At 39.0% G+C, this 27,927-nt stretch overlaps 1 pseudogene; it reads left to right on the top strand.

Moving 5' to 3' along the window:
• LOC104452391 lies at positions 1–24,993 on the top strand (annotated as a pseudogene).
• Positions 24,994–27,927: the final 2,934 nt, after the last annotated feature.

The raw sequence follows: 27,927 nt of genomic DNA, 5'->3' as shown, positions 1-27,927 counted from the left end.
TCTCTCTCTCCTCTCTCTCTGGTTGAACAATGGCGAATTCGAGGGTGATCCTTGCCTTGCATGTAGCAGCGTGCATACTACTTGCAGACGTCGCTCGTGCTCAGAACCAAAATGCTACGACCGACCCTTCTGAAGGTACAACACAAACCCTCTTCCCCTCTTTTCTCTCCATGTGTTCGTGTGTTTAACGAGTTTGCTGTTCTTAAAGAGTGCGCAAGATCGTGAGCATCCTTCCTGATGATGGAAAATCATCTCCTTCCTACTAAAGTATGATTACAGTGATTAGGTGACGGCACCGTTATCCTTCCACGAAGGACGGTGTCCTCTTACTTCACCCAGGCAACCCGGTAATCAGTTTGCCCGGTTTTACTTGAAAATTCTTGCTTAGTCCTCGGGGGGATTTGCCGGCATAAAGCAAATCACTAAAAGTGGGGTTCTTTATATATTAAAAAAATAAAGAAAGAAATACTTCCGAATGATATTAAATACCTAAGTATGGCTGATCACCTGTACGATTAGTTATTACTAAATAAAACTTATTAGAAGGATCTATTAAATTATAAATTTGGGAAAAAAAAACACTTCAAAAAACCACGACTTGAATGTTCTTCTCATCATTGGCTAAACAGTAGTCACGTCGGTGTAAATGTATTATTTATTTAATATAATGACGGTAGTGATTTGACGACACAATTTAAATTGTAAGAGATGGACCGTTGGAAGAGCTAAAAGAGTTGTGGTCTCTTGAGCAAGCAACAAGGCAGTGAGCTGGAATTTTTCTTTTTTATATTTAAATTCACAACATGATATTATTAAGCAATAAGATATTCACGAAATGCCATTTTTAAATGATGGACATAACCCCAAAATGGATTGGAAAAAGATACCAAATGTAATTCATTTAATTTATGCATCTACAAAATCTCTTTTTATTTTGTTTTCTGTAATAACTAGTACTAAGGGTGCGTTTGTTTCGAGAAATGTATTTTTCCGGAATTTTTTTTTTTTTGAACTTCCACTTGTTTGGCTTGTCGAAAATGATTAATTAATGGAAAACACTTTTCGATCAAGGAAAATACGAATGCATAAAATAAGGAAAATAAGTTCCTAAATCTCACAAAGCAAAAACACTTTGAGGAATTGCTCTTCTTGAATTTTTTTAATATTTTATTTTTAAATATTTTTTTCTCTCGTTCTTTTTTCTTTTCCTTTCCTTCTTCCTCCTTTGCTATTTGTTGGGCCTCGTCAATCGGCCACAGGCGCAGGTTGGCTAGGGTTGGCCTCAAGCTTGAGGCTAGCCAAGTTGACCCTTGTCAGGCCTCAACGACAGAGCCGGTGGCTTGTTGCAGTTATCGGCGGGGCTCGACGACCAGCAAAGGAGGAAGAAGTGAAAGAAAAGAAAAGAAGAAAAGAAATTTAAAAATTAAATGAGATTTTTTGCATGAGATTAAGATCATTTGTAAATGAGATCCAAACATCATAAAACATTTGTGGTCACATATCACCAAATAAAATAAAATAAACCATTTTTTCTGAAAAATGATTTATCTACAAGTATTTTCCTTTTTCATTAAGTTTTTTCCAAGACAAATGCACCCTAATTATCATTTTAATTTCAAAAAAAATACTCGATCATACATTGACTACTTAATCATGTGGAATGGCATAGGATCAGGTATTATGTGGTTATATGCATATGCATCTTTTCTACAATATTTGATTCAGTAGGTGATAATGTCACCTAGCAATATCACACTATTCATGTTTTGAAATTGCTTTATTTCATATAATGTTTTGTGTATTGTATTTTTGCCACTGTTGTTATGCATTTTTTAATTCGCCAATACCTTGAATTAAGGTCTTCAACTCCTCACAACTCTACTTGAATATAGAGAATCACGAACAATTTAAATACAAGACGATATGTCAATTAATGTTGGAATACAGCATTGGGGTGGTTTTTTTTTCCATTTTTGAAATTTAAAAGATCCTTCTAGTAATATTAATAATTTTATTTAGAAATAAATTTTTCATACCAGTTATTAGCTATTTTCGGTTATTTAATTTCATTTATATATATATATGCATGTGTATTAGTAATTTAAAAACCCCACTATGAGGGTTTGCTTTCTGCCAGCAAATCCCACCAAGAGAATTTTCGAGGAAACCTGGTAAATAGGTTACCCGGTTGCCTTGGTTAAAAAGTGTGGAGATCTTGCTGTCTTTTTTATGGAAGAATCAACAGTGCTGTCACATAATCATTGTCCAACCGAGACTCTACCCCTTTCCTCTTTAAAACATTTCAGAAACTTATCATTACCCCGCTTTATTATCCAAAAGCATTATGTTATGGGATCACAAGGACGTCTGCGGTCCCACTTTCACCTTCACTTTTATTTGACGGCTTGTTGTATAATCAAGAAAGTAAAATTGATACCGTTAAAACCATGTCTGGGAATTGTAAAGACGCTTCTCCAGGTAAGCGGCTGTCCCTGCTTGTACAATTCAACTGGATGGACAGCATGTGAAAACCTCTATTATTGCTTGCACTTAATTGTCTAAATCATTCTCCATTTACTTAAGATATGATTCATATACCAATGCATTTAGTTTGAGCATGAAGCTGAACACGTGTGAGTCGATGATGGTTATGTGAATGTAGTGGCGATTCTGAACTCGATATGGTCAACATGGGGACTCGCTCCACAGAATTCAACATGGAACATAAGTGGAGAGCCATGCAGCGGAGCTGCGATTGATGCCTCCATTTCCTTCGATGATTACAATCCTTTCATCATATGCGACTGCTCCTTCAGCAATTCCACTACTTGCCACATTACACAGCTGTACGTATCGACTATCATGCCCACCATGTGCGTGTCTCATCTCATGACCGGGTGGCTTTTCTTTGGTTGCAGCCGAGTTTATGCACTGAGCGTTGCTGGTCCTATCCCTGATGAGTTATGGAACTTGACTTACCTCTCCAATCTGTATGTATTGGTCCCATTCCACTTCTTCTGTCTTTTCCAGTGGTTTCTCATTTCCCTAATATTAGTATGGTGTGCCATGTGTCATGCCTTATAATTAAGCAACACTCAGTTGGAGCCCGTCTACGCAACACTCACGCTCTCATTTGCTGAAGCCCCATTACACACCAAGGTTTCAAAATCTTACGTAGTTTTCCATTGTTCTGATGGTATTATGTACTTTATACAGGGACTTGCGCCAAAATCTCTTGACTGGTTCCTTGTCTCCATCCATTGGCAACCTAACTCGCATGCAGTATCTGTGAGCACAACTCAATTCTAGTCTCAAAATTTATACGATTCTCCGCTCCTTTTTTAAGTATTTTCTTTCTTTCCTGATGCTTACTCTGCTGATTTACTGCAGGAGTGTAGGCATCAATGCATTATCAGGGGAGCTCCACTGCAACTTGGGCAACTTACAGAGCTATTTTCATTGTAAGTAACAGTTCCAGAACAGGATTTGTAATGTCAAGCAGAAGGATTCAACTGAATTAGGTCCATTGGATGTTCAGACAAATGTTCAATGAAATTTGACATGCAAGTTTAATATTGTAGGTCCTTTAGCACCAATAACTTCAGTGGCTCTCTGCCATCTGAACTTGGAAATCTGTCCAAATTGCAGCAACTGTAAGTCCTACCTGCTTAACATTCTTAAACATGGATTTTTCCTTTTTAAAATATTTGCAGGTATTGGAGTTTGGCATGGAGGCCAGTTTTGTCGAAATAGGTGGTAAACGGACTAAGTAAATTTTTTCATGTATCCTTTCCAATTGATTAGTTTCTTTTAACCTTTCTGACTTGCAGTAGCATGTTGTTGTTACTATCATTCTGCCCATCATCACATTGCCTAACCCTTATACCTCATATTTCACTTTCACTGTCATCCTCTTGTTGACATTTCAACTACTAGAGACTCCCGCAATGTTTGGCTGTGAACTTTCTGGGTGTAAACCTTTTCAAGTCTCTTGGATGTTGTGCAAATTTTCCATGACGCTGTCACCCTCTCCTCTTGACATCACTTCTGCTTTCAACTATTCAAAAGGACAAACTGTTGAGTTATTTGAGTTGCGTTAAATTAATAAAATTCCCTTGGCTGACGAAAGTCACTTATTGTGCAGTTACATGGGTAGTTCCGGAGTCAGTGGTGAGATTCCGTCAACATTTTCCAAGCTTAAAAATCTTCAAAAAGTGTGAGAGCTTCATTCCTCCTTTGATACTAGAAAAAAACTACTAACAGGAAAAGCTTTGTGATATGATTTCTCAGGAGAAATACCTTTTTTCCGGTTGCAGGTGGGCATATGATAACAACTTCACTGGCAATATACCAGAATTCATAGGAAATTGGTCGCAGCTTACACAGCTGTAAGGCAATATATACGTTTGTTTTTCGTATAACCATGCCTAGGACTATGAATCTCTATCTGTCACAACAGTTTGTAGGCTCTGGAAATTGAAATTCGACAAATTCTATAACATTAATTCTGTATTATGTTATCATTAAACGGTACGTGATAAATTTGTCCAATTTTTTCTCAATTTGTTTTGTTTATAGGTTTCTCCAAGGAAATTCTTTCGAAGGTTCGATTCCTTCGACATTTTCCAATTTAACCGCTTTGACAGACTTGTGAGTGGGCCATGTACTTTCTGTTTCTGTGCTTGTGAAAAATAGCCTTGAACAAACTGACAATGAGTTGAGTACATAATGCAGGAGAATAAGTGATGTATCTAATGTGAGCTCTTCACTGGAATTCATCAGGAATATGAAGAATCTGACTATTCTGTAAGACATTGTGATTCCGGAGCATGTAGCAGACTTTCTTTTTCTTTCTTTTTCTCTTTTGGCCCGTATGAATGGGCTTACTCAATTGTTTCCAGGGTACTGAGGAATAATAATATCTCAGATTCGCTCCCATCAGATTTTTCAGGATACCAGAGTTTATCTCAGCTGTAAGTCGTTGTTTCGGTTGAGATTGATTGAAAATATGCTGAACTGTGGTTGTCTTTCATTATCATCAACCTGGATATTGTTGTTGCCATTTGCATTCTGAATATATATTCAGTGACTCAGAAGCAATATTTGAAAGGGATGAATAAGTCACCTTAATTAATGGTTTATAATAGTAGTTACTAAATGATATGTACTTACTTAATATCATCTGGATGATCTGTTTTAATTAAAGACCATCTTGTGCCCTCATTCATAGTACAGTACTTCAAAGGAGCATTTGCCTCCACAATTCTTCCCTAACTTCAAATGACAAGATGTTATATTTATTGGGTATTGTGATGTTTTTCACATGTAATCAGCTTGATCTTCCTGAAGGCATATTTTTTATTTTATTTTTTTAATTCAAACTTCTGTATCTTGTTTACTCAATTCATTCATATAGTAACTTTGTTGCGTCTATAATGGACCAGGGACTTAAGCTTCAACAAGTTAACGGACAGATTCCAGACTCTCTTTTCAATTTGAGCTCACTCACTTACTTGTAATGCACCTCTTCTGGATTTCATACGTGTTCCTACAAATATGTTCTCTTTGTTAATGCTTTGCAAATCTCTTTTGCTTCATTTCTCAGGTTTCTTGGAAATAATAGTTTGAATGGCACACTGCCTGAACAGAAAAGTGCATCTCTTCATAACATGTAAGAAACACCTGAAAGATCTCCGTTGCATAATAGCCATAATGATGCTCACAACTGTCACTGATCAATTGAGAAGAGCATGAAGTTACGCAAAAGTTTTTATGGGCACTTATGGAGTTTGAATGCAAAGAGGATGTGCAGTCAAAATATTCCATGTTCCATCATAGGTTGAAGGTTCAAAAAGAGGATATAGCTATTTGAATAGAATTTTCTCCTTTTTCCTTTATAGCTAACTCAGTACTAAATATATAGTTTCTTTCAAAGTCATCTATTTTGCACCTGTGAACATGGAGAATATAGTCAACCTTTGTTGTTTGACATATCACAGCATGCTATTCGATACTGATAGACGACTACCCTGTTGGTTAACTAAATGACATCTCTCCTGTGCCAATTTTGCAGAGACGTGTCATACAATAACTTGATGGGAAACATTCCCTCTTGGGTCAGCAATGATTTGCAACTGTATGTAATTCTGTCATTCAAAAAATGATAATTTATACTTTTAGTTAGATATCTAAAGTGAGGCCTCTTCTTTTGCACTTTATCAATCTTTTATTGCTCGTGGGATGCTCTAGAGTACTTGAAGTCATTTTCTAGCTACAGGATGAGCTGTAGGTGTTCCAATCTTGTGAGAAGACTTACGATCACATCTTTTTTCATGATGAATTTTGCAGTAATCTGGTTGGCAACAACTTTGCATTGGACAACTCTGACAGAAGGTAAATGCCCTAGCGATTTTTTGCTTATGATGCTTGAGAGATCATAAACGGTAATCAATTCAATTGAAAACGGTTAGCTGATGTGTCATCAGACTTGGCTTTAATGCCTACCTTGCTTTACAAGGATAATCACCAATCCCACTACCCTGCTGGGCTTTCTGGATGCTCATATATCAAATTTGTCCTTTATCATTCTAATTCCATTAATTGAGATCACAGATGCATGCTGAATTTACATTAAAACTCACTCACATTTGGTTGCCGAATCTACTGCTTGGAACAAATGTAAATCATTTAAACACTGCCTACAAAAGAACTGTCATAGGCATCAACTTTCATATGATTGTCCTTGTTCATATGCCATTGTGGATGTCAGTAATTTGAATAAATACTGATACTGCAGTTTTACCATCATTCAATTCTTGTAATTGATGCTGTGGATAATCAGCAATTCTGCAGAGCTCAGTATTAGTATTCACTAATTAAGGCATACGGTTCGAACTATGACTTGGAGAAGCCATCACTGCTTCAATGATTTAAAAACTTTTAGCATTTAATTAGCAATTGCATCATCCATGAAGGAATCTTAAATGTTTCAGTGAAAGTCATAAAAATAAAGGAATTTTCTTGCAATAGAATTATCTGCTTTTGGTTTAGTCATAAGTTCATGCTGCCATACTGATCAACTGAGTAAAATTTTCTTCTCTTATCTTAGCCTTCTCCCTTCAGGATTAAATTGTCTTCAGCGGAATTTTCCTTGCAATAGTGGGAAAGGAATCTGTAAGTCCATGTAACCTTTTCCCCTTAATACGCTTTCCTTTTGTTGAATGCCTCAACAAGAGGAGGACAGAGATCATGTTTCCAGTTACCTTAGATATTCTGTGTGCTTGCATCCTGATATGTGAAGTGAAGGGTAACTTTAAATGTAGTAGAAGACAGAATGGTCATAGTAGTTTCTTCCAGTAAGTTAGATTAGGAGTAGTTCAGTAGAAGAGAGGAAAAATTAAGGTTCAAGTTAATATGCTAGGTTATTTTCTTCAAAGGGGACAGCTATGTAGTTTTGATGTCCCATTGTCAGCTCTTGCCACAGACACAGATATAAGGCAGGCCGCTTAATGTTCCATAATTACCTCTTTAGGCTCCTCCTTTATCTGTGATATCTCCCTCAAAAGGACCTTACTTCATTTTCATCAGTACTTTGTGGGTCTCTTCATTAGATTGTGAGAGAACCAATTTATTGTTACATTTACAACTGCATATTACAATGCTATGCGACAGACTGTAGGAAGTTTTGAAGATAAGCATGTGACATTTATATGTATAGTTAGATCGGGCTGATTATGAAAATTTAATATCTACAAAGTGCATGTCCTTTGACACATAATTCTTGTCCATTATGGAACGGAAGGACCTTTCACAAACTCATCATGATCTGCTCTTTTATGTTTGCCATGCAGATTATAATTTTTCAGTAAAATGCGGTGGCCCTCAGATTACTTCGTCCAGTAATATTGTGTATGAGCGGGATAATATCAGTCTTGGGCCTGCTACCTACTATGTGACCGACTCAGAGAGGTGGGCAGTGAGCAATGTTGGTTTTTTCACAGGAAGCAACAACGCCGCCTATAGTGCTTCCTCGCCATCCCAGTTCACCAACACTTTAGACACAGAGCTGTTCCAGACTGCACGGATCTCTGCTTCATCTCTACGATATTATGGATTAGGGCTGGAGAATGGAAACTACAATGTCACCCTCCAGTTTGCTGAAATACAAATCCAGAATACTGAATGGAAACGTCTTGGGAGGCGTCTTTTTGATATATACATACAGGTAGGGCCGTGCTCTACCAGGCTTCTTGTTTTACTAAGAAAGGTCATGGTCAATTGCTAATGCCATTTGTGCATATTTCAGGGAAACCTCGTTGCAAAGGATTTCGACATACAGAAAGAGGCAGGTGGTGCCTCTTTTACAGCTGTCCTAAAATTGTATCATGCTCATGTAACAGCAAACTATCTTGAAATACACTTCTTTTGGGCTGGAAAAGGGACGTGTTGTGTACCAAAACAAGCCACATATGGACCTCTAATTTCAGCCATTAGTGCTGTCCCAGGTACTATGATAAAAACCTGCTCATACTCCCAGCACCACTTTATAAAACATTACTAAATTGGCAGGCTTTGTGCAGATTTTATACCCACTGTCAGTAACAAACCCCCAACCCCAACCCGCAAAAAGGATCACACTGGCTTGATAGTTGGAGTTGCTACTGGAGTTGGAGTGGTCGGTTTGGTGGCTGTTCTCCTGGCGTTCTATGTTGTTCAGAGAAGGAGAATGGCACGCATGATTGAAGATCAAGGTAAACCACACTATTAGAAGCTTCCGATAGCTTCCCCATGATAATTTCCTATCCGTAATCTTGTGTGTTAATTATGTTTTTGGATAAAAGATGAAAACAATGTTCTGCAGAGGTAAAAAGAATGATAAATCTCCATATCGAAATGCCGCTGCTATTAAGAGCTTTTGAGCTCATTGCCCACTGGTGGTTGGAAGTGAAATTTCCATGTTTTCTAGTTGAAGCTAAATTTCATGAATGCATTTTTATTTCGCTGGATGACTAATTAAGCGGCTAACATATTTCCAAGAAGTCAAAAACTAAGTGACAAAAGGTTGCGAAATATTCTAATAGCGGGAATCTTATCTGCATTATTGTGTCTTACAGAGTTCCTTGGCATGGATACTAGACCTTACACTTTCAGCTATGCAGAACTAAAGGCTGCTACAGATGACTTCAATCCCAATAACAAACTTGGGGAGGGAGGATTCGGCCCTGTTTTCAAGGTTTGTTGTAATTCATTGGATAACACAAAAGAGTAGATGTCGATGGAGTGGTGTCACATTTAAATATTCGCAGAATTGAGGTGCTTGGCTCCTTGCAAAAGCTGATCTTCTCGCTATTGCTTCTTCAACTATAGCTGATCTGATCTTAGCTTGTCACGAGAACTAAGTCGATGGTTGATCTTTCTGAAAGTGTTTCTTGGAGAAAGAATTAAAATAGAGAAGAGAAACGCATTGGTAAATGAACAGCGATTATGGTTTCCGTGCCTTGGGCCAAAAAGAAAAAGACAATGGCTTTCGTGTGCTGGTTGCCCTAACTTTCAATATTTTCTCTGCCTTGAAAAGAAAAGCACTTCTTCGCTTACTGCTTTTTCATTCTTTAGGAAATCATCCTTTGGCTTTGGAGGATGACTGTAATAGATCCTAAATTACGCCAGGAAAGAAAGAAGTTCAATGGATGCCATCCAAATATCCATGGATAATATAACAAATTGTTGGTTACAAAAGGTTTCAAGTAAGTAATGAATGGACAATTTGCTTGGTTATGTTTGCTAGGTCCAGATTGAGTGACATAAATTAGGTTGAGTGTCCTTCATTTGTCATCTACATGCTAATACAGTGTAGCTTTAGGAGATGGATGGCATTTCTCGATAGTCAGACTTAAGTGGAGCTTCCGGAGAGTCTAGGAAGTGGAGTATACATTATCATGCTGATCGCATTATTGGTCTCAAAATGGCTTAAGCATTTTTTTATATTGAAGTACTGACCATATCAGTGACATTAGGGAACACTTGATGATGGGAGAGTGATTGCTGTTAAGCAACTATCTGTAACATCCCACCAGGGAAAGAAACAATTCGTGACAGAGATTGCCACTATATCTGCAGTGCAACACCGCAACCTTGTTAAATTGTATGGATGCTGCATTGATGCAGATAATCGGCTTCTTGTATATGAGTATCTAGAAAACAAGAGTCTTGATCAAGCAATGTTTGGTAAGTGACAGAATATTCACCTCAATTATGTCTTTCATCATGTAAAAAGTGACGCTTGGACTTATAATAAAGTGCCTCCACGGTGCAGGGCAAAGGACCTTGAATCTTGATTGGGCGACACGGTTTGATATCTGTCTAGGTATTGCAAGGGGCCTAGCTTATCTTCATGAGGAGTCAAGGCTGAGAATCGTGCATAGGGATGTGAAGGCCAGTAATATTCTACTGGACTCTGATCTCATCCCTAAAATATCAGACTTCGGTTTGGCTAAACTTTATGATGATAAGAAGACCCATATAAGCACCCATGTTGCGGGAACCATGTAAGCTCCATGTTCTTCTGCCATATGCAAACAGAGCCATATGCATTAGCACATTGACGCCTACAGCTGCTGAGAATCTAATTATGCTTTCTTATTGCTTTTGTAGTGGATATCTTGCTCCCGAGTATGCAATGCGTGGCCACCTTACAGAGAAGGCAGATGTGTTTGCGTTTGGCGTAGTGGCTCTAGAGGTTGTCAGCGGAAGGTCAAATTCAGACCCTAGCTTGGAAGAAGAAAAGATATATCTCCTTGAATGGGTACGCACTTGAATATTCTGCCACTTGTTCGATTGTTTTATGGCCATTATTTAAGAAGGAAACATCATTATCCTTCTTCCTATTTTCTTCCCTGCTAATTCTATCTATGGGGTTGCCTGATAACATCCTTGTCACTTTTGGTTCCTGCTTCTCAGGCTTGGAACCTGCACGAAACCAACCGTGTTGTGGAGCTGGTGGATTCTAGATTATCAGAGTTCAATGAAGAAGAGGCAAAACGCATTGTTGCAATAGCACTCTTGTGCACTCAAACATCGCCAGCGCTGAGACCCCCAATGTCCCGTGTGGTGGCAATGCTCTCTGGGGATATTGAAATGGCGACCGTGTCCACGAGGCCAGGCTACTTGACTGATTGGAGATTCAAAGATACAACTAGCTCCTTGGCCGAGACTGCTGATAAGAGCACAGACAAGAGCCCTAACAACTCCCCATTCACTGCAAGCACTGTTGGAACTGCAAATTTTTCACCGGAAATTGCAACGACACCCATGATTGATGAGATAATCGGAGATGGTAGATGAACATGGTTTACCTGGATGGATCTCTGCCGCATCCATATCATGCTTTATCAGTTGATTACATTAACATTATGTACCGTATTTATTAATTGTACGTACAGATGAATTTCCTCTAGAAGATGGCTCTCCCTGTCAATTATTTTTGCCATTATGTAATTTAAAGCTGTACGAATCAAGATTTGTAAAATCTATGACTCCATAATACCTAAACTATCATTTCTATAAAAATACACAACTGAACGACTTAAAAATTGGATTTCGCCGCACAAATCTCCAATAATTCCAAATGTCAAGTCTTAATATTGAAAATACTCTGATTGGAAGAGCAAGGAGTGTGAACACTAACCAAATGTTGCACTAACCAAATGTTGCACTACGGAGTTAAGTTGACTTGGCGAGGTGTATGCGACGTGCACACGCCAAACCACTTTTCTCTTCTTCTCCCTCCTTTTTCTTTTTGCCTTTCTCTCTCTCTTCCTTTTTTTCTTTTTTAATCTCCCGTCTCGTTTGGGCTCTCTTTTCAACCCTCTTTCCTTTTTTCCAAAATAAAAATGGGTCCCACCACTTATTGAAAAGTCAAATATTACACAAAGGCTAATTACAAAATTTGTACACAGCTCGAGACTTCATTGAAAGTAAGGCAAAGTGGAGGGGCCATTTCTGATCTTTTTCTCTAACGCCATTGCCCTTGGCTTTCTCATCAAATTATATCTACTCATATGTACACACGTGGCTCTCCAGCTCTAAGGATCCCCCCCTCTCTCTCTCTCTCTCTCAGGTTGAACTATGGCAAATTCGAGGGCGATCTTTGCCTTGCATGTAGCAGTGTGCATACTACTTGCAGATATCGCTCGTGCTTAGAATCAGACTCAGGCTGCAACTATCCCTTCTGAAGGTCCAAACAAACCCTCTTCCTCTCTATGTGTGTTCTTGTGTTTAATGAGCTTTTTTTCCTTAAGAGTGCGGATGATGTCAACACCCTTCCTGATAATGAAAATCATCTCCTTCCTAAAGTATAATTAAGATTTTGATAGACTCTGATTAGACGACAACATTGGACGATGTCCTCTTATTTAACCAAGGCAACCGGGTAACCAATTTACCACGTTTGCTTAATAATTCTTGTTTAGTGCACTGTTATTTCAATCTTATGATGGTGCTATTTCAACAGCATATTTGAATTGTAGGAGATGGACCATTGGAAGAGCCAAAGAGTTTATGGTTTCTTTTGCAAGAAACAACAAAACATTGAAATGATTTTTTTTTTTAATTACAAATCCATAACATGATATTATTAAGCGATAAGATATTCATGAGATGCCCTTTTTAAATGGTGGATGTAGCCCCCAAAATAGAAGAGAAAAAGATAGTGACTATAATTCATTAACTTATGCATCTGCATCTCTATTCTATTATGTTTTCCATACTAACTAGTACTAATCATCATTTTATTTTCAAGAAAAATACTTAATCGTATACTGACTTCTTAATTATATTAAATGGCATAAGATCATGTATAATGCAGTTATATGCATATGCTGATTCACAAATTTTCTTCAAATTCTATAATTCATTTAGGTCCCTAATGCTTCTTTTTTCTTTTCGTACAACATTCAATTGAGTAGGTAATAATCTCATCTAGCGATATTACACTACATGTTTTGATCATTTCGCTATTTCGTATAATGTAATGGATATCATATTTTTGCCATTGTTGTTCCGTATTGTTGATTTCGCCAAAACCTTGAATTAAGGTCTTCAACTCTTTACACAACTTAACTTGGAATACAACATTGAGGTTTATTTTACATTTTTTTAAATTTAATGCATCCTTCTAATAATATTAATAAAATTTATTTAGTAATAATTTTTTCATACTAGTGATTAGCTTTATCTGGGTATTTAATTTCGTTCATATATACACCCCTTGGAGGATTTGCTTCCTTCCCACCATGTCATTATCCTTCGCCGCATGCACCTTATTGCTTCTATCCAATCACCACTTGACACACACACACACACACACACACACACACAGATATATATATTGAAACAAATTAAAAATCATATTTCCTCTGTCTTCCTTCTAACCACCGCTCCGGCCTCTCATCTCCCCGTTCCGCCGCAACCTCCATCCACGAGCCCTTACGCCGCCGTGGTCGTCGCGCCAGCGGTGAGCTGAGTTTCCCACCCCACCCCGCCGGAGCCCAATCACAGGGGAAGACGAAGCCGAAGACGAATAGAGGAAGTCGTCTTCTGGTGACCAGATGCGTCGGTCAACTTTATGGGTCAACTTTATTTTATTTTTTTCCCCTGTTGTGGTGACGAGATGCGCTGCAAAATGGGAGGGCCTTAGCATTCAAGTTTCTGGGCTTCTTTCTTTGTCCCCAGCTTCCACAGGTTTCCATAACCCAGCTTCTACAAATCTCCCAAAATCGAGTTGTTTGCGGCCATGTCTTCCTACCTTTTTGGCCAAAAGGACAAGCCAAGAGACCGACTAAAAGGACTGGCCAAGAGACTCACTGCCCCTTCTTTGTCTCAAAGATATTTCCCCAAATTTTTTTGTCAAGAGATTTCTATTCTTTTCCTTATTTTTCCCCAGATTTTTGGGCATTTGCTCAAGGCCAAAAAGGGGTAAAGATGACCATAAAGACGACGAAGATGAAGGACCATTTCCGGCGAAGGCAAAGCTGACAATGAAGACGGCGGTGGGGGTGGGTCGAGTTTGGACGCGCAGCAGTGTCGGTCGAGATGGGCGCCGGCGGGGACGCTCGGAGGTCAGGCTCGGACGTGGCTGTGGCTGGAGAAGAGAAGGATAAAGAGAGTGACTTGGTCTGAGTAGATTTTCAATTTTTGCGATTCCACGTCAGATTATTACATGTCAAGTGGTGATTGGATAAAATAAAAGGTATATGCCACGGAAGATGATGACGTCGTGATGGGAAGAAATCAGTGAATATTTTCTTGAGGGGGATGTCATCTTACTAAAAAAATCCAAACTTCAATGTCAATTCTCGAATGTACTCTTTTTCATGTCCGGACAGAGAATTCCTCTTCAAAACCAAAACGTCTTGATGATATTTTTCCTATCCTTTCGCCAACTTATCATTACCTCACTTTATTATCTAGAAACTGACTATAAGGATGTCGGTGATTCTTCTTTCACCTTCTTATGTTGATTCAGTTTATATGGAACTCACTTTTATTTTAGTGACTTGTGGTATAATCTTTACTCTTAAAATATTGACTAGCAACGTAGCAAAAATGATTTCCTTAAGATCATATGTCTGGGAAATGCACAAATACTACTCCATATGAAGCGGCTGTCCTCCTTTATACAATTCAACTGGATGGACAACATGCGAATACCCGCATTATAAATTGCACTTAATTGTCTAAATCACTCTCCATTTACTTAAGGTAAGAATCATGCACCAATGCATTTAGTTTGAGCATGAAGCTGAACAGGTGTGAGTTGATGATGGTTATGTGAATGTAGTGGCGATTCTGAGCTCGATATGGTCAACATGGGGACTCGCTTCACAGACGCCAACATGGAACATAAGTGGAGAGCCATTCAGCGGAGCTGCGATCGACCCCTCTGTTTCCTTCGATGATTACAATCCTTTAATCATATGCGACTGCTCCTTCACCAATTCTACTACTTGCCACATTACACAGCTGTACATATCGACTACCGTGCCCACCATGTGCGTGTCTCATCTCATGACCGGGTGGCTTTTCTTTGGTTGCAGCCGAGTTTTTGCACTGAGCGTTGCTGGTCCTATCCCTGATGAGTTGTGGAACTTGACTTACCTCTTCAATCTGTATGTATTGGTCCCATTCCACTTCTTCTGTCTTTTCTAGAGGTTTCTCATTTCCCTGGAGTTTTTATGTTGTGCCATGTATCATGCCTTATAATTAAGCAACACTCGGTTCGGGCTTGTCTATGCAACACTCACATGCTCTCATTTGTGGAAGCCCCATATTGATTCTACACAGCATGGTTTCAAAATCTTACGTAGTTTTCCATTGTTTCTGATAGTGTTACGTACTTTATTCAGGAACTTAGCCCAAAATCTCTTCACTGGTTCCTTATCTCCATCCATTGGCAACCTAACTCGCATGCAGTATCTGTGAGCACAACTCAATTCTAGTTTCAAAATTTATACGATTTTCCTCTCATTTTTTTAAGCAGTTTTCTTTCTTTCCTGATGCTTACTCTGCTGATTTACTGCAGGAGTCTGCGCATCAATGCATTATCAGGGGAGCTCCCACCGCAACTTGGGCAACTTACAGAGCTATTGTCATTGTAAGTAACAGTTCCAGAACAGGATTTGTAATGTCAAGCAGAAGGATTCAACTGAATTAGGTCCATTAGATGTTCAGACAAGTGTTCAATGAAATATGACATGCAAATTTAATATTGTAGGTCCTTCAGCACCAATAACTTCAATGGCTCTCTGCCATCTGAGCTTGGAAATCTGTCCAAATTGCAGCAACTGTAAGTCCTACCTGCTTAACATTCCTAAACATGGATTTTTCCTTTTAAAATATTTGCAGGTATTGGAGTTTGGCAGAGGCCAGTTTTGTTGAAATAGGTGGCAATCGGACTAAGTAAATTTTTTTCATGCATCCTTTCAAATTGATTAGTTTCTTTTAACCTTTCCAACTTGCAGTAGCATGTCGTTGTTACTATCATTCTGCCCACCATCAGATTGTCTAACCCTTATATGATTTCTCGGGATAACAACCTCACTGGCAATATACCAGAATTCATAGGAAATTGGTCGCAGCTTACACAGCTGTAAGGCAATACATATGTTTGTTTTTCATCTAACCATGCCTAGGACTATGAATGTCTACCTTTCACAACAGTTAGTAGGCTCTGGATATTGAAATTCGACAAATTATATAGCATTAATTCTGTAGTATGCTATCACTAAACAGAATGTGATAAATTTGTCCAATTTTTTATTAATTTATTTTGTTTATAGGTTTCTTCAAGGAAATTCTTTCAACGGTTCAATTTCTTCAACATTTTCCAATTTCACGGCTCTGCAAGACTTGTGAGTGGGCCATGTACTTTCTGTCTCTATGCTTGTAAGAACTAACTTATAACGGCCTGAAACAAACTGACAATGAGTTGAGTACATAATGCAGAAGGATAAGTGATGTATCTAATGTGAGCTCTTCACTGGAATTTATCAGGAATATGACAAATCTGTCTATTCTGTAAGACATTGTGATTCCAGAGCATGTAGCAGACTTTCTTTTCCTTTATTTTTCTCTTTTGGCACTTATGTGAAATGGGCCTACCCAATTGTTTTGAGGATACTGAGGAATAACAATATCTCAGATTCACTCCCATCAGATATTTCAGGATACCAGAGTTTGTCTCAGCTGTGAGTCATTGTTCTTGGTGGAGATTGATTGAAAAATATGCCAAAGCATTTCATAATTTGTCTATCTTTCATTATCATCAACCTGGATATGGGCTGTTGCCATTTGCATTCTGAATATATATTCAGTGACTCAGAAGCAACATTTGAAAGGGATGAATAAGTGACCCTTCATTAATGGTTTATAACAGTAGTAACTAAATGAATAGTACTTGATGTTATCTGGTTGGTCATACTTTGGTTAAAGACCATCTTGAGCCCTAATTAATGGTACAGTACTGCAAAGGAGCATTTGCCTCCACGATTCTTCTATAGACTTCATTTGACAAATATTATATTCATTGGGTATCTAGATGTTTTTTACATGTAATCAGCTCGATTTTCCCAAAGGCATTATGTTTTATTCAAACATTTATATGTTATTTACTCGATTTATACATATAGTAACTTTGTTGCATCTATATTGGACCAGGGACTTATTAACTGGACAGATTCCAAACTCCCTTTTCAATTTGAGCTCACTCACTTACTTGTAATGTACCTCTTCTGGATAATCATAAATGTTCCTTTCAATATGTTCTCTTTGTTAATGCTCTGCAAATCTCTTTGCTTCATTTCTCAGGTTTCTTGGAAATAATAGTTTGAATGGCACACTTCCTGAACAGAAAAGTGCATACCTTCATAACGTGTAAGAACACCTGAAAGATCTCCTTTGCCTGATAGCCATAATGATGCTCACAACTGTCACTGATCAGTTGAAAAGAACATGGGGGATTATGTACATTTTTTTAGGGGCACTCTTGGAGTTTGAATGCAACAAGAATGTGTGGTCAAAGTATTCTATTTTCTGTCTTTGGTTGAAGGTCAGAATGAGGATTACTCAGTACTATAAATAGTTATGGCAAGGTCTTCTATTTGGTGCCTGGGAACATGGATAAGATGGTCAACCTTTTGTTGTTTGACATATCACAGGATGCTATTGGATACTCAAAGACTCCTACCATATTGGTTAACTAACTCAGTAACATCTTCAATGTGCAAATTTTACAGAGATGTATCATACAATAACTTGATCGGAAGCTTTCCTTCTTGGGTCAGCAAAGGTTTACGACTGTATGTGATTTCTCATATGGTTGCTAAATCTACCACAAGGAACGAATATAAATCACTTAAATGACTGTCATCAACGGAACTGTCATAGCTAGCGATTTCGTATGATTGTTCTCATTCATATTCCATTGTGGATGTCAGTAATTTGTATAAATACTGAAGCTACAGTTTCACCATCTTAATTCTCATAATTCATGCCTGGGTAATCAGCAATTCTGCGAGACTCAGTATCAGTATTCACTAGAAAAGGCATACAGTTCGAACTATGACTTGGAGATGCTATCACTGTGTCAATGATTGAAAAAATTTTAGCATTTAAATAGCAATTGCATCATCCATGAAGGACTTGAATGTTCGATCAAAGTCATAAAATGTCGTGTCAAGGGAAAATGCATTTCCAAAATGTGAAGCAGTACAACCCCCATAGTGGGGAAATGACAATTGATTATTGGATGGGATAGGATGTGCAGGTTCATGATGACTAAAAGATGATCCTTTGAGTTTAATTCCAAAAAACAGATGTGTCTATACAACTAGAAGAATCCTTTTATACCCTTCGGTCATACAGCCAGTGACTTGCTATAGAAGTATCTGCTTTTGATTAGCCTATAAGTACATAACTGCCATACTAGTTGACTGAGTAAACTTTTCTACTTATGTCTTAGTGTACTTCCTTCAGGATTAAACTGTCTTCAACGGAATTTTCCTTGCAATCGCGGGACTGGAATCTGTAAGTGCATGTACTCTTTTCCCCTTTATATGCTTTTCATTGTTGAATGCTTCAACAAGAGGAGGACAGGAAATCATATATACAGTGACTTAAGTATTATGCTTGCTTGCATCCTGATACGTGAAGTGAATGGTAACTTTAATTTAGTAGAACATGGAATGGTCAAACTAGTTTCTTCCCGTAGTTAGATTAGGAGTAGTTTTTTTTTTTTTTTTGGTAAGTAAGAAGTAATATAAATATAAAAGGGGGGGTAAAAAAACAAAGAACCGGCTTCAAAGACTCGCACTCAAAAGAACAGTCTCAAAAGAGTGAAAGGAAGCCGGGCAAAGGCCAAGCGGCCAAAAGACGACAAAAGAAAAACAACACACACTAAGACCATGAACCGGCTACACATCAAACTGTGAAGATAGCAGGGTCCAATTCCCAGGAGCGTTGTAATCTTCTGTTTCTTGGGGAATCCTCCACATTTTTGAAGGTGCATGCTTTATCTTTGACCACCTTCATGAGATGCATCTTCATAGAAGAAGTAGAAATCTGCGCACCCCCGAAGAGGATGTCATTTCTCGTTCCTCCACACAATGTGGCATAAAGCACCAAAAGAAAAGCGGGCGATGCGGTTATGGAAGTCCTTGCCGGATAGCAAGGCCGAGACCCGATAATTGTTTCCTCCCATGGATTGTTCCTCCAAGGAATACCACACCTAGCCGCCCAAAAGGAGGCAACTCCCGAAGTAACCCGACAACCAAAAAAGAGGTGATTAACCGAGTCAGGCACATCATTACAAAAGGGGCAGTAGGCAGCTTCGATCCTACCGTAGGACATGAGGAGGGCCTGAGTAGGTAGTCTCCGTTTGGTGATGAGCCACAAATTGAGCTGGTACCGAGGCAGAATGGCATTGTTCCAAATGAAGCCATGCCAAGTGACTCGATCTTTTTCCCGTCTAATAAGCTCCCAGGCCGAGGCAACCGAAAACCTACCGGACGAATCCTCTCTCCAACAAAACCGATCCAAGGCATTAGTCAAGGCAGGAAGTGGCGAACCCCAGCTTTCAATCACTGACCTAATCGCCCGACCATCCTCAGCAAAGAGATCAGCAACCCTTGCCTGCCTAGATAGGCCGGAGTTATAGATGAGTAAATCTGAAAAGAAGAGGTTCAATGGACCCCTAGGGTGCCAATTATCAAACCAAAGTGATGTGGTGATTCCATTGCCCATCCTCCAAGAGGGAAGCGGAGCCGAATTTTGTCCTTAGTTGTAGGAGCTTCTTCCCGGGCCCAAGAACATACAATCGGCTTCTTCACCACCCAAAAATTCCCTCTTTTTAAGAAGGTTGAGTGGATCCATTTGCACCAGAGTGACTCCTTATCTGAAAATAGAATCCATATATGTTTGAGCATAGCCGCCTTGTTGCAGTCTCGCAATCTCCTAATACCAAGACCCCCCTCCACTTTAGGCAGGCAGACATCCTCCCAGGATACTTTGGCACCTCCTCTGCCCAATTGAGGTCTTCCAAAGAAATTGTCTAAGGATCCGCTCAATCTTTTCCAGCACAGCTGCAGGTAAAATAAAGACACTCGCCCAGTAGGCCTGTATGGCATGAAGGACTGATCTAATCAGTTGAAGACGCCCAGCAACGGAAAGGAACCGATGAGTCCAAGACTCAACCCTGGCAGTGATACGCCTGACAAGAGTAGCACAATCCACCTATCTCATCCTCGACGTGATGATTGGAACTCCCAAATAACGAACTGGGAGGGATCCCGCTCGGAAGCCAAGTTCCATCAATATTTGTTGTTGTAGAGTGGAAGGACCACCAGATAGGAACACCTCGCTCTTCCCCTGGTTTGGAGTAAGGCCACTCCAAGAAGAGAACCGCTGAATTCCTTCTTTGAGAAGCTTAATAGAAGGCAAATGACCTTCGCAAAACAGAAAAACATCGTCAGCAAAGAAAAGGTGCGAAAGGCTAGTAGGAAAAATTGAAGTTCAAGTTGGTATGCTAGGTTTTTCTTTAGAAAAGGGGACAGCTAAGTAGTTATGATGTCCCATTTGATCCATGATTTATGTTTCATCTTTGGTTTCTTTATGGTTTGTTTCAAGAAGTATATAGACTGATTCTGTTTCTTTCTTTTCCTGTTGATTCTTCCCAATTGAGATATATGGATCCATCGGTCTGTGTGGCTAAGTAATGAATCCATCATCGTTTCATTGGGGAAAAGCCATCTAATTCTCAACAATGTCTTTGTCATTTGATCCAATAACCTTATAGGTTTTCAAAAACTCACATATGATGCATGTTATATGATGCTGAACATGCAAGGTTGTTTGATCCATTAAAAACATGCTATTTAGAATTCTACTTTCCCCATCTGCGAAGGGCCTAAGAAATTCAGTCTCTGGTCCAGGGTATAATAGGCAGATATCTGGCAGGCTGTCCTTGTATCCAATATTTACCTCTCTAGGTTCCCTTTATTTGGTTTATTAATTTCCATCAGGACTTTGTGGGTCTCTTCAGTAGATTGTGAAAGAACTAATTTATTATCACATTTACAACTGCATAATAAGATGCTACTCAACAGTGTTGGAAGTAAGTTTTGAAGATAAACATGTGCATTCAGATATTCTAAGTTTAATCAGGCTAAATTATGCAATTATAGAATGTACAAACTGCATGTGCTGTGGCAGATAATTTTGTCCATTATGTAGATAGAAGTACCTCTCATAAACTCATCATGATCTGCACTTTTGTGCTTGTCATGCAGACTCCAATTTTGCAGTTAAATGTGGTGGCCCTCAGATTACTTCGTCCAGTAATATTGTGTATGAGATGGATAATAACACTCTTGGTCCTGCTACCTACTATGTGACCGACAGAGAGAGGTGGGCAGTGAGCAATGTTGGTTATTCCATGGAAAACAACAATCCTGCTTATAAAGCTTCCACGCTTTCCCAGTTCACAAACACTTAAGACTCAGAGCTGTTCCAGACTACATGGGTCTCTGCTTTGTCTCTACAATACTATGGATTAGGGCTGGAGAATGGAAATTACAATGTCACCCTCCAGTTTGCTGAAATACAATCGAAAATATTGAATGGAAATGTCTTGGGAGGCATCTTTTTGATATCTACATACAGGTAGGGCTGTAATTTGAGAGGCTTTTTTTCTACTTTAACCTGGAAAGTTCATGGTCAACTGCCAATGCCTCTTATGATTACTTCAGGGAAACCTTGTTGCAAAGAATTTCGACATACGGAAAGAGGCAGGTGGTGCCTCTCTTACAGCTGTTCAAAAAGTGTATCAGGCTCAGATAAGTGCAAACTATCTGAAAATACACCTTTTTTGGGCTGGAAAAGGGACTTGCTGTGTACCAAATCAAGCCACATATGGACCTTTGGTTCCAGTCATTAGTGCTATCCCAGGTACTATGATAAAACTTGCTTGTATTCCTAGCCCCATATTTTTTAGTTTACTTAATAGGTAGAATTTGTGTAGACTTCACAACACTGTCAGTAACAATCCCCCAACCAGCAATAAGGATCATACTGGCTTGATTGTTGGAGTTGCTACAGGAGTTGTAGTGGTTCTCCTGGTCTTCTATTTTGTTTGGAGAAGGAAAATGGCTCGCATGATCGAAGACCAAGGTGAACTTCAATCAGATTTTTACAATAGATTCCTCCTGATAACTTTCCTATCTGTAGTCTTGTATGCTGATTATGTTTTTGCATTAGAAGACGGACACTGTGTTCTGCGGAGGTAAAAAAGAACGAGAAATCTTTACATTGTAATGCCACTGTTCTCGAGATCTTTTGAGTTCAATGAACCCTGGTGGTAGGATGTGGAATTTCCACGTTCTCTAGTTAAATTTAAATTTCATGAATGCATTTTTATTTTGCTGGCTGACTAATTTAAGCGGCTAATATGTTTCCGAAACTTGTCTACATTATTGTGTCTTACAGAGTTCCTTGCAATAGATACTAGACCTTACACTTTCGACTATGCGGAACTAAAGGCTCCTACAGATGACTTCAATCCCGATAACAAGCTTGGGGAGGGAGCATTTGGCCCTGTTTTTAAGGTTCGTTGTAATTCATTGGATAACACTAAAAATTAAATGTAGATTCAGTGATGTCACAGTTGAATACTATGGCGGAAGTAAAATACTTGGCTGCTTGCAAATGCTGCTCTTATGACTATAGCTTCCTGAACTGTAGCTGATCTGATCTTACCTTGCCATAAGAACTAAATTGATGGTTTATCTTTCTGAAAGTTCTTTGAGAAAGAACAGAAAAAGAGGAGAAACTCATTACAGAATGGTACCAAAATTATGGTTTCGGTACCTTGGAACTAAAAGAGAAAAGTTCATTGTTTCCGTGTGCTGATGGACCTAACTTCCAGTATTTTCTCAGCCCCGGAGAAAAAAAATATAACTCTCCTCACTTATGCCATTTTCCTTTTTAAGGCAATCATCCTTTGCTTTGGAGGATGACTGTAATAGATCCTAAATTACGTCTAGGAAAGAAAGTAATCCAATGAAAAGCATCAACCCATCGGTGATAATATAACCAAATGTTGTAACATGTGGTTTTAAGTAACTAATGAATGGACAATTCTTGGTTATATTTGCTAGGGTCCAGACTGAATAACATGATATAGGTTGACCTGTCCTTCATTTGTCATCTACATATTAATTAACTGTAGTTCTAGAAGATGGGTTCTTTGGCATTCTTGATAGTCTGACTTAAGTGGAGCTCCCTAATAGTCTGGTAACTAGAGAATACATTGTCATGCTAATCGCATTATTGGTCTTAAAATGGCAGAGGATCTTTTACATTGAAGTACTGACCATATCAATGACAACAGGGAACACTCAATGATGGGAGAGTGATTGCTGTCAAGCAACTATCTGTATCATCCCACCAGGGAGAGAATCAATTTGTGGCAGAGATTGCAACTATATCTGCAGTGCAACACCGCAACCTTGTTAAACCGTATGGATGCTGCATTGATGCAGAGAATCGGCTTCTTGTTTATGAGTATCTGGAGAACAAGAGTCTTGACCAGGCAATGTTTGGTAGGTGGTAGAATCTTCACATCAATAATGTCTTTTGTCATGTGAATACATATTTAATGCACGAACCATGGAAAAGTTACAAAATAAGTGGGAAATCAGCAAACTAAAGTTAAGAACAATGCCATGTAAGAAACTTTTTCAAATTGCCATATATTTGATTAGCAGTGATGCTTGGACTTATATTGCTTCCATGGTACGGGACAAAGAAACTCGAATCTCAATTGGGCAACATGCTCTGATATCTGTCTGGGTATTGCAAGGGGCCTAGCTTATCTTCATGAGGAGTCGAGGTGGAGGATCGTGCATAGGGATGTCAAGGCCAGTAATATTCTGCTGGACTCTGATCTCACACTTAAATATCAGACTTTGGTTTGGCTAAACTTTATGATGATAATAAGACACATATAAGTACCCATGTGGTGGGAACCATGTAAGCTCCATTTTGTTCTGTCACGTGCACACAGAGCAATATTTATTAGTTCACTTATGCATACAGTTGCTGAAACTCTAATTCTGCTTTCCCATTGCTTTTGTAGTGGATATCTTGCTCCTGAGTATGCAATGCGTGGCCACCTTACAGAAGAAGGCAGATGTATTTGCGTTTGGTGTAGTGGCTCTAGAGGTTGTCAGCGGAAGGCCAAATTCAGACCCTAGCTTGGAAGAAGAAAAAATATATCTTCTTGAATGGATGCACGCTTGAACATTGTCCCACTTGTTCATTTGTTTTATGGCCATTTAAGAAGGAAACATCATTCTCTTTCTTCCTTTTATTCTTCCCTTTTAATTCTGTCTATGAGGTTGCCTGAATACATCTTTGCCACTTTTTTCCTGCTTCTCAGGCTTGGACCTTGCACGAAACCAACCGTGTTGTGGAGCTGGTTGATTCTAGATTTTCAGAGTTCAATGAAACGGAGGCAAAATGCATGGTTGCAATGGCGCTCTTGTGCACTAAAACATCGCCAGCGCTAAGACCACCAATGTCTGTGTGGTGGCAATGCTTTCTGGAGATATTGAAGTGCCGACCGTGTCCAAAGGCCAGGCTACTTGACTGATTGGAGATTTAATGATACCACTAGCTTCGTGACTGAGAGTACACACATGAACACAGACAAGAGCCCTTACAACCCTGTGTCCACTGCAAGCACTGTAGACGGTGCAAATCTTTCACCGGTACTTGGTTTCACACCCATGCTTGATGAGATAGTCGGAGAAGGTAGATGAATATGGTCTACCTGGATGGATCTCTGCTACATCCGTGTCAGGCTTCATCAGTCACATTTTGTATTGTCTTTATTTACTAGAACATACATATGAATTTCCTATGAAAGATGACTCTTCCCGTCAATGATTTTTCTATTATGTAAAAAGTTGTGGAATAAAGCTGTACAAATTGTCAATTTTTCTGGTAAATTTGCAAAGTATCAATTCACAACCCAAGAGAACATTAACCGGTTCTCCTCCGCAAGTGTCTAGTTATATTGCAAATAACTTCTATAATTTCGTTCGGAAACTTGCAAGAATAAGTGCATCATTATTCACATCTTTCTACCAGCTGAGAATCCTCCGATCCAAATCAAACACATATAAGAAAGAAGAAAGATTTGGGTAAATGCTGAAAATAGCTCGAATTTTCTGAGGAGCATAGTCTGCATTTTCTGACAATGCTCAATTGTACCACTATCTATATAAGTTTGCTAATCACACGGCACTCGGTTTCTGCGTTGTCAGCTTTTGCCGTCTCTGGGTCAAGTTCATGTGTTGGGCATCACAATTACAATACACCAATCAAAGGTGATTCGGCGAGTTCTTTGGGCAACTTTGGTATTCTCTCTCTAATCTCCAAACAAGGACGACTGTCATCCTGCTTGTTTGCGCGGTGCCTCGATTATCAGCCAATGTACTCCCAGAGGGAGGAAAAAAACAAGAGGTCGATGCTTTTCCTCTAAAGCATTAACTTACGGAATGTATTTGGGGGAGCAGATATAAACTCATTCTTCACCAGCACTATTCATCTAGTCCAAGTGGTCGATGTTAGTTTCAGATTTTTTTTTTTCACATACCATTGTAGGAAATGATAGTAATGTAACATGATAGCAACTACAATAAATTACTCTTGTTTGCCTTAAGAGATGATAACATAGGATGATCTTCCTTTAAAGCGATTTTCTTACTCTGTTCCCTGCATTTCCATTGGTGTGACTCGTGAGCAGCTGAAGAAACATGGGAGCAGTGACAATCGATTCTAATCAAGTCTCTTGCATACATGCATGAATGAATAATATTGCTCAGCATAAAATTTCACCAACATGGTGCAATTGCCTTGTGAGCTTATTAAACTCATTGCGTTGAGATAAAAAGCAATCAGCGTTGCTTCATAAGATACATCCGTCAAGCTGTTGCTGCCCTGCCCCCCCCCCCCCAAAGTCGATTTTAGTTTGTTCCATTTTTTATTGTCTTGAGATTCCTTTTCAATCAAATCACGGTCCCCAGAAGTGCTTTTATGCGGGGGATTTCGATATCCGGGGGCTGAATGAGTATAAAATAGCAAATGTTTTCAGGGGTATGAACACTTTCACATATGACAAGACAAAACATATATCCCTCGCCTCTCTTCGAGGAATGCAGGAGTGGACGATAATTTCTTCTCGAAAACATTCAGGGTACAGGTGATCTCCTAGTTCTGAGATGCAGTATCACTGGCCCTAAAGAACATACACGTCAGAATCACAGATTCAGCTCCAGCACCTTGTTGACACCCTTTCCAGGAGGCTGTGTTTGCCGCTCTTATAAGTCAGCCACAATATTTTGAATCACTGAGACAAGTAGTATACTCCAAGGCTGTGCATGAGGATTCGCACTAAGCAATAACCGACTCTTATTCCCATTGATGTTCAGGACTATGAAGTAAGAAGAGATTTCCTAGCTAGAATTCCAGCTGAAATTGGTTTGCACATTCAGTTTAAGCCTCAGGGTTCATTCTTTATATTTGCCAAGATTCCTGAGGAGTGCCTTCTGTCTGACAAACGCTGCTTTTTTCCACTATTTTTATTGCTAATAAGCTGTCTGAAATCCAATATATGTCATTGTCAAAAGGTAAGAGTGTGATTGCGGGGGTGGTTGCTGTTCCAGGTTGTGGATTCTTCTACTCAAACATACTAGATGAGGTTGGTGCTGATAATTTCTATCATAACAAATGTATCAGCTTCGTGAATAGAGCAGGTGCCTTTGATCGCAGTGAAAGTGTAAAGTGCTAATCTGTCTGAAGCCTGCCAGTTGAGAATTTTAAAATTTATGAATGTCACTTTTTTGAAAACCTTCCAACCATAGAACACATGACAATGGAGCTCTTAACCTTCAGCTTGCTCATGTTAGTGGTGGTCAGTTCCTATTCCTTTTTAAATTTATATTTAGTATGCCAAAAATCACCTCAGGAAATAAATTAATATTTTGTAATATTGGCTTTTGTCAAGCCAGTATCGTTCTCTCCTGTCTCAGCTACAAGCCTACAAGTGCAGCAGTTGGCATCTTAAACTGAATTAGATGTGCAGCAGTTGGCCTCTTGAACTTAATTTAACTTCTCATGGGGTTTCACTTTTTCGTCTGAAAGCAACTTTAACTGTACTAGAAGAGAGAAACCAAAGAGCTTGAATTGCAGATTCAGGCCAGGTCTGAGTGCATACCACAGCAATACATCTAAACAGAATGGCCCATTCACAGATATTATTGGCAACAGAGTTACTCTAGGACTGACGCAATTGCGGGCTGTATTATGGTGGGAAAACCCAAACAACTGTTTGCTTAAGGACTTTCTCTAATGGACTACTGAGTCTGGGCCTTGGAAAACTCACTAATAACTGTTCTTTCCCTGCCAAAAACTTGCTATTTTTACTCTCGTTATGCAAATTAGCTTCAATTAGACTAGCCCTACAGGACATAGCACAGGATGTTTAAGACCTCCTAAACCTGGTTTCTAGTAGGTAGATTACAACAGACGGTCAAGCAGAAGATACGTGAGGGCATAAGTTCTGATTCGTGGGTTGGTTTTATTTGCGTTTGGCCATGCTAGACATTCTGCACTATTTCTTTAAACTTGCAAGATTATTCCTGTCACTGAGAGAGGAAGCTCAGAAACTCGGCCAGTGTAACTAATCATCTGTCTAATTGGATGGATACTCTTTCAAAATGTTTAGGTCATAATTAGCGAATCGCTTAGTTTGATTTAGTTATGGTTTAGAGGATGAGCCTCACAGGCACAAAACTGCAATTACATTAAATTAAA

This window comes from Eucalyptus grandis, chromosome 6, assembly GCF_016545825.1.
Source record: "Eucalyptus grandis isolate ANBG69807.140 chromosome 6, ASM1654582v1, whole genome shotgun sequence".
Taxonomy (NCBI): Eukaryota; Viridiplantae; Streptophyta; class Magnoliopsida; order Myrtales; family Myrtaceae; genus Eucalyptus; species Eucalyptus grandis.
This window is presented reverse-complemented; position numbering and strand designations above follow the sequence as displayed.